This window comes from Akebia trifoliata, chromosome 6, assembly GCF_017979445.1.
Source record: "Akebia trifoliata isolate Shusen 1 chromosome 6, ASM1797944v1, whole genome shotgun sequence".
NCBI lineage: Eukaryota > Viridiplantae > Streptophyta > Magnoliopsida > Ranunculales > Lardizabalaceae > Akebia > Akebia trifoliata.
The window spans coordinates 19,637,844-19,648,345 of record NC_141380.1 but is presented as its reverse complement, the minus strand read 5'-3'; positions in this window follow the sequence as shown (position 1 = coordinate 19,648,345).

Genomic DNA, 10,502 nt, shown 5'->3' with positions numbered 1-10,502 from the left:
CCCTACTTGGGTACAATCTGCCAACACGTGGCACTCTTATTTTGTTTGCATTTTTATTCAAAAATGATCGAGTTATTTTGAGGTTGCCACTACTTGGTGGGAAAAAAAAGGATGCCTAATACCTTCCCTTTTTCCCAATCGAGCTGCTTACCCCGATCTTAGGTTGATTTGTATCTTATCCAAATGAGAGTCACTAAACAACAAAAATGACATTTTTTTTTCTTAAAAATGTACATCGGGTGACATTTCATAACCTTTTACAAATATAAATGGTGGTGACTTCAAACCTTCATAAAAGTGGTATTTGTAATCGAAAATCACACATTTACAATGAGATTGGCTTTGGTTTACATGGCTTTGCACTTGAGACCATACTTCCAGGCGCACTGAGTATTGATCATCATAGAGTATCCCTTGAAGTTTATCTTAGGAGAAACAGAGGGATCGGGCAAAATGACAAAGTGGGATGTACAGCTAGTAAAGTTTGGGCTTGAATATAAGCCCAGAGTTTTGCTAAAAGGCCAAGTAGTGGTAGATTTCTAGGCAAACTTCCAATGGAGGAAATAGCAGATTTGTTGGTAGAAGAGCTAGAATGTGAGGAAGAAGGGAAAAAGGCAAACAATGGAAAGTCTACGTGGATGGGTCTTCAAACCTAGAAGAGTCAGGAATAATAGTGGTACTGATTACTCCTGATGGTTCCAAGATAGAAAAGATAGCACATAGACAACAGACATGTAGAGGTCCTAGCCTTCATAACCTCAATGTTGGCAGGACAAAACAAGAGAGAACTGCCATTAGGCTACAAGGAAAGACCTGTGATAGAAGAGTTGGAATTGGTCAATGTGATAGCCACAGTAGGACATCAAAGATAGATGAGCCCGATTTTCACCATCTTGCAGTTAGGAATGTTGCCTGACCATCCAAAGAAGGCAAGACGCATGAAGAGCAAGGTAGAGAGATATACTATCCTAGATGGAAAATCATACAGGAAGTCAATATGAAGGCCACTCCTACGTTGCCTAACGTCAAGATAGGCAAAGGACATGTTGAGCGAAATCTACGAAAAAGATTGTGGAAATCATTCAGGGGCAAGTTTTTTGGCCCACAAAGTATTCTTCCAAGGGTATTTCTGACCATATTTGTAGAAAGACGCAGTTATGCACATCAAGCATCATGACAATTGTCAAAGAAATAGAAGAATAATCCAACAGACAACAGTGTAGCTTAATTCCATCATCAGTCCTTGGTCGTTTGCTCAATGAGGATTGATCTAGTAGGCTCATTGCCCAGGGTACCAGGTAACCTAACCTTCTTGCTGGTAATGACAGATTACTTTACTAAATGAGTGAAAGTACTCTCTCTAGCCAAAATTTGCCAGTAGGAAGTCCAAAAGTTCATATGAGAAAACATAATCTGTCAATTTGGTCTGTCACGCATTATAGTCTCAGACAATGAGAGACAATTTACGGGAAAGCAGATCAAAGATTTTTGCATAGAGCATGGGATAACGCAGTTATTCTCCACACCACAAAATTCACAGGACAATGGACAGGCTGAAGCAACAAACAAAGTACTAATAGACATACTAAAGAAGAGGTTGGGAGAAGTAAAGGGAAGATGGACAGCGGTCTTGCATGGTGTATTATATTCCTACAGGATAACTGCTTGGACCTCCACGGGGATATTTCCATTCACTATGGCCTATGGAATGGAAGTAATGATACTAACAAAAAATAGTTTCCACACAATATGGTCAAGAGTAATGTAGACTAACCAAAATAATCAGTAGATAATAGCAAAATTAGATTTGCTAAAAGAAAAACGAGAGGTAGAATTGATAAGGCTAAAGAGTTATCATAAGAAGTTGCAAAATTATTTCAATAAGAGAGTTTGTTATAGGCAATTCAAAGAAGGAGACCTAGTGCTACATAGAGTATTCCAAAATACAAAAGAGCATAACAGTGGAAAGTTGGGTCCTAATTGGAAAAGGTCATGCAGAGTAATAAGAGTAGGCCATAAAGGAGTGTATTACCTGGTGACAATGACCGGTCAAGAGCTACCTAGACCATGGAATACATGTAACCTAAAAAAATATTATCAATAAAGAAATCTCTTCTGATCACTAATAGCTTACGTACGAATATTGCACTAAAGTTGGATCCCACTTGGATTCAGGCCTACGTGGGTCTTTTCTACCTTAATTGGCAAGGTAGAAGTTGGTTGGGGTCCTACTTTGATGAGAGTAATATAACACTAAAGATGGATCCCACATGGATCCTGGCCTACGTGGGTCTTCTCTGCCTTAATTGGCAAGGTAAGAAGTTGGTCGGGGCCCTATTCTGACGAGAGTAATGTAGCACTAAAATGTTGGATCCCACCTGAATCTGGGCATATGTGGGTCTTCTCTACCTTAATTGATAGGATAAGAAGCTGTGATAAAAGTAATTTAACATTAAAAAATGGATCACAGTGGGATCTAAGCCTACGTGGGTCTTCTCTACCTTAATTGGCAAGATAAGAAGCTAGTTGGGGCCCTATTCTGACAAGAGTAATATAATACTAAAAATGGATTCCGCCTAGATCCGAGCCTACGTGGGTCTTCTCTACCTTAATTGGCAGGGTAAGAAGCTTGTTGGGGCCCTACTCTACCACGAGTACAATAACACTAAAGACAGACCCCATCTAGGTTTGAGCCTATATGGAGTCTTCTCTACCTTAATTGGCAGAATAAGAAGTTGGTCAAGGCCCTACTCTGGCACAAGTAACATAGCACTGAGTTTCTTATTTATAGGAGAACGTAAAGGGGTACATACGCTTGGGAGGATAGCCTAATTCAACCTAACGTTGCAGTTTGGGGGGTAGTACTGATGATAATGGGACACGTGGACGGACACAGATGAAGGACAATTAGTCTTAGCCGTCAAAAATAATTTTAAATGACATTGCATTAAATACTTCGATTCATTAAGAGTAGAAGTAATTATAGAGAATCAAGGCAGCCAATCGCGTATCCTCGAAATGGGGTAATTATATAGGGACATAATCGCTCAATTATCTAGACCGTACACGTGTCCAGGCCGGTTGAATGTTACTATGCGTAGATCAGCATAAGAGCGCTACCCAGCAACAGGGCAGGTCAAAGGGGAAAGCAAGTAGTCTGGCTAGAAGGGCAGCTTAGTACTGAATAAAACCTGGTCTGCCAAATAGGACAGACCTAGTCAAAAAATACCCTTAATCCTGATATGCACACGTCAAGCCCAGAGATCTCGGAAGAGATCTGCCCAATATAGTATATCCAATCCAGAAAATCCTCATTCCATTTTGGATCCAAGGAATCAGGGGAATCCCCGAGATCAACCCACCCCCCATGAGAAAGAGAAACCCTAATTCGTAGGAAGGATCTATAAATAGCACGATTAGCATAGAGGAAAAGATCTTTTGGCGGATTGGAGGTCAAACCAGTTTATTTAAATTATTCATATGCCTATCTACCTTGAGCATCAAAGAGTTTTTGGCAGGTACCACGCCACTACTACGAGGAGGTGGAAAGATTGACTTCAAACCCATGAGGCAGAGTCCATCAGCACCACTCACCGAAATCTGACCACACAATAAGTAAACCCCTATTAGAAGTAGGTATTTGCTGGATTTTTTTGTAAGCTAAAAACTTTGGTGGGAATCCACTTGGATTCCACCATTTTGAGTTTTTAGGCTTTAAAGGAAGATTATGTACTCACTTTGGAGTAACTTTTTATTGGTTAGTCTTTAATAGGTGTCCATGAGTTGGGCACCACCATTGGAAAGACTAGAGACCTTCACGTATGATTTGTATCCCTTTTGGGACTATTTTTTTGTTGGTTTAAAGAGTTAGGTGGGGATCTAAAGAGATCATCACCTTTAACTCTTAACCCTTTTGTAAAGTAAAATGTGGTGTGTGGGGATATGTATGTATGGGATGGACTTAACAAGAAAATATTACCTCCTAAAAGGATTTACTCTCTAACTCTATCATCATCAAATAAAGTTAGTAAAAAAAACTATTATTCTAGGAAGCTTAGAGTGCAAGAAAAGTAAAGAAAATAAAGCATCTACACTATGAATTTAAATTTCATAAGTAAAGAAATTAAAGACAACTTATTATAATGCTCTCAATGAGATTATTAAGGACTTATTGGGGGAGAGCACCTCTACGAGGGATTACTCTCTACCCCCAAGTCTCTAGTTATTAATTGAGATATCTACATTACTATAAGCATTAGGAAAGCTTGTAAGGAAATAAGACTAAAAGTAAATAAATGAGGAAATGGGAATAAGGGATAATGGGGGGTTTAACCCCACCTTGGTCTTCTTCTTCATCTTTTTTCTTATTTTTCTTCTTCTTCTTCTTCTTCTTCTTGGATTTGACTTCTAAGGATTTTGAGAAAATAGGAAGGCTAAAAGAGATTTGGGCAGAATGTTAGATCACCAAATGACTTATCTATTTGCCTTGGAAGGGTCTCCTATTTATATGATTTTGGGAGATCCTTGGGGGTAAACTTGAACCTTCATGACCTTCTAATCTTGGACTTGATGGTCATTAACCTCTTGTAGAATCACACCAATCTTGATGATCAAATGATGGGATAGTCTTTGCACCAAAAATTCTAAAGAATTCTTAGTAGGGAGCAGAATGGTCCTAGACCATATGGTTTGGGTCAATTGTGAGAAATCTAAGCCAAATGGCATGTAATTAAGTAGAGATTTTTTGTCTTTTTTGATCACTTCCTTAGACCACTTCCTTAGACTAACTCTTTAACAAACTAGGGATACAAAATTCATTGGACACAAATTCTAAAGAATTCTCTAGAGTGGACATAGTGGTCATAAAATTTGAAAAGTAATCAATTTAAATGGAATGTCATAGAATCATTTTGAATTTTTTAAAAAAATTATAAGGGTAAAATAGGTTTTTGACTTTAATGTGTCTCAACAAACCAAGGTTATAAGAGGTAATTATTCTTGAGTGGGGACTAAGCAAGACCTTTGGTCAAATTTAGGAGAATGAGAGGATTATCGAAAGATCCTTGATGGGGAAGATTTGAAAATTTACAGTATGGGTAGAAGGGGAATTGGTGAAGGGTTTCTTGGAGGATAAGTCATTAAAAAAGGTTTTAGGGAGTTATTTCTTGTAAGAATCGCACGCACACATGGGCTCTCTAACTGCCTAACTGAATTGGATGTATCCCAAGTACAATTGGAAGGAGTTATGTCTGGCCTTACTGAGTGCAATTTTAAGCATTCACATCACAAAGGTAAAGTCAGTACAAAAAATGACTCAGCCATATGATCTATACGGCAAAGCAAAGCAATGTTTGGTCGTACAAGCCATATGGCCAAGCAAAAATTCATTTTTAATAATCAAAATTGATCACTTTTGATTGGTCCAAGTAGGTCCCTTTTTTATCGAAATTCTCTCTATTTGACCTTAAATACTAGATTCGAATAAGCTCTCGAGCTTGTACAATCAAATTGGAGTGTCTACAATTACAATGAAATAAAACTTAAAGAAAAAAAGTAAAGAAGATAATGAAGAGGTACAAGAGAGATTGAAGGGTATGTGACTAAAGCAATAAAATAGAAAATAAGTACAATCCCACCTTGTTCTTCTTCCTTATTTTCTTTTCTTCTTTAAGTTTCAAAGCTCTTGAGGAGGTATTTGGACAGTGTTTTAAGGGGTTTTAAAAAGTCTCAAAAAGTTAATTAGTTAGTGTAGACACCCCACTTTCGCATCCGCCTGATTGATCAACTCGTCAACCCGATTGCAATGATTCCCAATGATGGATGTGTATTCCAATGCTTTATTTTGTTACCAAATATGTTTCAGAAATCCGGATGAGGTATCTCGAACTGACAAAACCTTAGAAACTACGCTACGCTAGGAAAATACGACCCCAGAAATATAGAAATCATCATCTTGTAGACCAAAAAGAAGCTTCACGATAAAAATCACTAAAAATTATCAAATTACCAAAATACCCCTAACCTCAAAACAACCCTAGAGCCTACGTTACGCTTAGGAAAACCCATTCGAACACATTAAATGACAAATCGGAACCAAATAAATCATTTCACCAATTTTAACAGAATTTGACAAAATTACGAAAATGCCCCTCATAAAGTTCACAACCATTTCACACAAAAAATTTCATAAATAACAAAAACTAATATTTTCATTGAATTTCTTACGAAAAACCGATTCTAAAACATCCTAGAACATTAAAAACCGACTTGAAACGTGAAAAGTCCTCTTAGGGGGCAAAACGGTAATTTCACAATTTTCATAATTAAAAAATTTGAAATTAATAAATAAAATATTAAATAATTAAAGTGAAACATTAATGAAATTAATTTAAAATTTTGAACCTAAAAAATCGATTAATCGGACTCTCAGGCAAAATTGTTGAGGGTTCGTGGGATATTTCTTTAAGGACCCCTCCATTTGGGGGTCCAAAGAATTAAAGAAATAATGGAAGGGGGTTCTCCAAAAATTAAAAGTAAATCAAGCAAGACTAAAGTCAAGGTATTAAAGTCAATCAAGTGAGACTAAAGTCAAAATTAAAGTCAATTAAGCAAGACTGAAGTCAAAATATTAAAAGTCAATCAATTAAGACCAAAGTCAAAACATTAAAAGTCAATCAAATAAACCTAAAGTCATAATAGAATTCTAATTAAATAATAACTTTATCTAATAGAGTTCTAACTTAAAAATAATTCTACCTAAAATAATTCTAATTAAAACACAATTCTACCTAAAACAAGTCAAACTAAAACACAACTCTAATTAAAAGATTTCTAATTAAACACTAACTCTATCCAAATCAACCCCTAAAAACATCTATAAATAGAGGTGCTCACACCCTATTTTTGTATCAAATCATAAATCCTAAGAGAAGTAGGTCTAGAAGCTCCCCTAGCCCCCCATAAACCCTAGTTTTGGAGCCCCAACTCCTTACCTAACATCCCTCCTTCAATTTTAGTCTAGAAAACACCTAAAATCCCTCCAAAAACACCCCCAAATCCGCAACAAACTTGAAGAGTTCAGATCCAAAAATAAGGAGATACCTTGATCTAGGAGATCCGAAGTCAAATCCGGAGATAGAACGAAGCAAGGGAGTACAGTACAAGGAGCTCTTTTTGTCAGATCTGAGGGAACAAAATCCTTGCTATCGGAAAGGTATGTAATTTTTTTATTTTTATCTAGGTTTTTAGCAATGTGATATATTTGGGAAGTTAGTAGAGACCGGCTTTGGCCGGGCGGGGTTGGTGCCTAACACCTTCCAACCCCGTAACATGATCCCCGAATTCAGATTTTTTGTGGTAGATTAGTTCTTTTTATCCATGTTAGAGTCAGTTTGGTTCCTAGACCACAATAACTAGGTGGCGACTCCCAAACCTCAAGGGTCAAAAGCGGATCCGCGCACCCCGCGGATCGAGGGCGCTTTCAGTGGCGACTCCACTGGGGACTATTGAGGATCAGACTTGAAAAACCCCAAGTATCGGGACATTGCCAATGACCTAGTTTTATTTGTTTAGCTTATTTTATTTAATTTTTAGTTAGTTTCATGTTATTGTTTCTTTATTATTTTTATTCTTGTTGGTATGTCATTAATTGTTTGATTCTACTTGGAGCACTTTGATTTAACATATCATCTCTATGGTTTAATCAAGGGCCATTCGGAATGATCCTAAATAATATGAGATTTCAAAGGAATAATCTTATTGAGGATGGGATAAGGTTTTTAGACCATGATTTTTTTTACTCGTGTAAGTATATTTCGATTAAAATTTAGGTGTGTGCTTGATTCGGTATTTGACCATTTTCCATAAATAAATAAATTAAAAAAAAAAAAGGAGGATATTTTTTAGGTACGTGCAAGCAATTTTTTTTAGCCTTTTAAATTTTATTTTCTTTATGTATTAATTTGGTTGGTTAATTTTTCAAAAAAAAAATTTAGTTTTTCTAGGCATGCTGCCCTTTTAACAGCAAGGAGAAATATAAAAAAAAAAAAAAATTTAAAAAAGAGGTTTTTGTGGGTTCTGTCAACAGCACAAGGTGCTGGAAGGATGGGGTGCCCCAAGTAAAACGTGATTTTTATGATTTCCACACCGCATTAACAGTGCTGATATGAGTGGTGTGGTATAAGAAAAATTAATTTCTTATATACCCACATCGTCTTCTTAAAAGCACTGGTTCACTGTCGTTGAAGGAAATCGATTCATTCTCTCCATTCAGCCGGTTTGAATCGACTTAAAACGACTTGAAACTTCGCATAAATCGCAGATTTTTTCGATGGTTAAGCACAAAGCTACACATCAATGGCCCCTCAAGAGATCCACTCAAATCTCATTGTCTTCAATGGAGACCGACTGGTTTGAACCGGAAACCGATCGGTTCAACCACTCAAAACCGATCGATTTAAACGAGTATGATCCCAGCCTTCAAAGAAAACTCGAGTTTCTTTTCTGAAAATTTGGGATCATCAGCCCCTGTATAACCAACTCGACCTTGATCTCTTTGTGTTTCCTTAACATCATACATCGTTTTGATGCTCGGCAGTGGTTTTAAATCGGTTTTTGTTATTCAATCCATCGATAAGGTCCACGTTTTAGGCTGCAACTCTATTTTCTTCGGTTCTACTCTTCACCCCTTGCGTTGGATGCTTCTGATTTACCCATGGGTGGTGTAAAAGCATGATGAGTGGGTTCATTCGTTTGTTTTCCTTTGAATGGGATTCAATCAGCTGTTGTTCACTGAACCGCACCTAAAAACTGATCTCGATCTTATGGTGGTTGAGTTCGAATTGTCGTGATGGCAGTAGCATGTAGTTTTTTTCATAAAATCATTGTAATTGTTTTTTTTTTTTTAAAAGGAGAGATAAAAAAAAATAAAAGATTAAAAGGTTTTTTTAAAAAAAAATAATGAAGCAAATCATATTTTAAATGTTGCCAACAGCAACATATGGGTGGCCTTTGGTTGTGTTTTCTAAATTCCTTTTGATAGTGCTCAACCTTTTGTTTTAACAAAAAAAATAAAAAAATCAAAATAAGAACATCTTCTTTATCTCATCAATCACATTCGATATCCTTTAAAATTTTGGATTATTGTGGGTCACCCCAAAACAATCTTGATTGGACTATAAATTTTTTTTGAAATCGTAGGCTTATTTCAATGATTCGGATCATATTGTTAAGTTATGTTGATTGCCTATCGAACATACCATAATCTTGCTTGAGATACATGATTGATGTTGATCGTAATGTCGATGTGCTTACGTGATTGGAATAGCATGATCTTGGTTGAATATCCATATGATTTGAATGGCCTTAGTTCTGATTAAATGTTTATGTAATCCAATGTATGATTGGCTTGATTGGACCCATGGGCCCATTTGTTTGAAAAAGGCCCCGGGCACACCCCACCCTGCTTTGCACACACCACATGCACGTTTACTGTTTTACTCACTTACACGTCCCATTTAGCCAATGTGGCACTAGTGCGTGGCCCGGTCTCTTCGGAGATGCGACGTCATTCATGAAACCCACAACTCCAGTCATGTACCTTAGGGTATATCAAACTGGGGGCATCAATACCATCTGATCAGGTGATTCTGAGAAGTATGTTGATGCACCCAGGCTGGGGCGACCTGAGCCTTTGTCCTATTGTGAGCCACACAGTCACATGTCCCGATTGCCAACGTAGTACTAGTACGTGGCCGGTCCCCTCGTGGGATGCCAAACCATTTATGAAAGCTACAACTCTTGACTCGTACCCGTAGGTATAAAAGGTAATCTAAGTATATCAATTGCACTTCTTGGTCAAAACCGGTGCCTAAGCAAGATCTTGCCCCGCTGTACCCTACTGTACGAGGGGGATAGACTACGTCTATTCTAGACGAGAGGTATTTAAGTGGGCCCTTGCTCTGCATTGTACGCCACCTCTCAACTGGAGATCAAACTGGCTGTTTTTGGCTTCAAAGAAGTGAATTGAGGTTTTAGATCATCACCTATACGGTATATCAAATCAAGTCACCACGTATCGAAAGGTATATAGGTGTGCTTGGGCAAGGATGGCCAGATAAAAATGCATTGCACGTAGTAAGCCTAGAGTCTAGAAACCTTCCCAGTAGGTCACGACTCGAACTTATCGTGGGTGTTCCCGGGTTGTTTAATTGAATGAATGCATGTGATTGATGAATGTATGTGAGTGATGTGAATGATGAGATCAAGGTGTATGATTGTCCTCAAGGATCAAAGAAATTTTATTTTTGAAAATTAAAATGGGTGCACCGACCCAGTAAAAAATCCATCTCTTCCAAATGACCCAGCCCAACTCAATCCAACAATCCTGATGGACTGGGCCATTTAAATCAAAATGGAAATCGAATTTTCAAAGAAGAAAAAGAAAGTATTTTCTAGGAAAAAATGTTTCTCAAAAGAAGTGTTTTCCAAAAAAGTGTTATTCT